Source organism: Pseudophryne corroboree, chromosome 9, assembly GCF_028390025.1.
Source record: "Pseudophryne corroboree isolate aPseCor3 chromosome 9, aPseCor3.hap2, whole genome shotgun sequence".
In the NCBI taxonomy this organism is placed as follows: Eukaryota; Metazoa; Chordata; class Amphibia; order Anura; family Myobatrachidae; genus Pseudophryne; species Pseudophryne corroboree.
Genome location: NC_086452.1, coordinates 83,735,126 through 83,735,799, shown reverse-complemented (window position 1 = coordinate 83,735,799; position 674 = coordinate 83,735,126). Strand labels below are relative to the sequence as shown.

The window sequence follows — 674 nt, the reverse complement described above, 5'->3', positions numbered from 1 at the left end:
ATTGAAAACGAAGTAGAGACACACAGCGTTTCAGACCACTTCAAAAAGAACCACAAGCACGACGGAAGCCTTCTAAAATTTATAGCAATTAAGAAAGTGAAAATACCTTGGCGGGGTGGAGACTACATCAAAACAATGTCCAGAGAAGAAACTAAGTGGATATATAACATGCAAACCCTAGCGCCAAAAGGCCTAAACATCGACTTTGAACTCAGCAGTTTCCTGGGAGATTAACCAATGCCACAAGAATGCCCGGCAGGTTGTGCCCACACTACCAGGGTTGCCAACAAGTGAAAAAATACTGCCATACCATTCACAAACCACCCGATCCCATTCCGAACTCGGAAGTAAAGAGGTCTGGGCCTAGCAAGTAATAGAATGGGGGACCATCTATGAACCCTAGGTGCAGTAATTTCACTTGTGACAACACCCTGGCTAAAAATGTGGAACAACCGGCCTGGGACACAAGTGGAAGGACTAATCAACCAAAAAAGAACACTCAAGCCTAAACCAACAAAAAAAAAAAAAAGAAAAAAGAAAATAAGCAGAGAAATATCCATGACCAAATAAAGGACAAACACTAATTGAACAAGTAACAAATATCAAAAAGCTCCATGAAACAGCAAAATCAAATCAGCCGCTCACGAACCAGACACTACAACCATTATCTATCT

General features: G+C 41.4%; 1 pseudogene; it reads left to right on the top strand.

The window, feature by feature from the left end:
- The first annotated feature begins 296 nt into the window (after positions 1–296).
- Positions 297–415, top strand: LOC134964031 (5S ribosomal RNA; annotated as a pseudogene).
- The last annotated feature ends 259 nt before the right edge of the window (positions 416–674 follow it).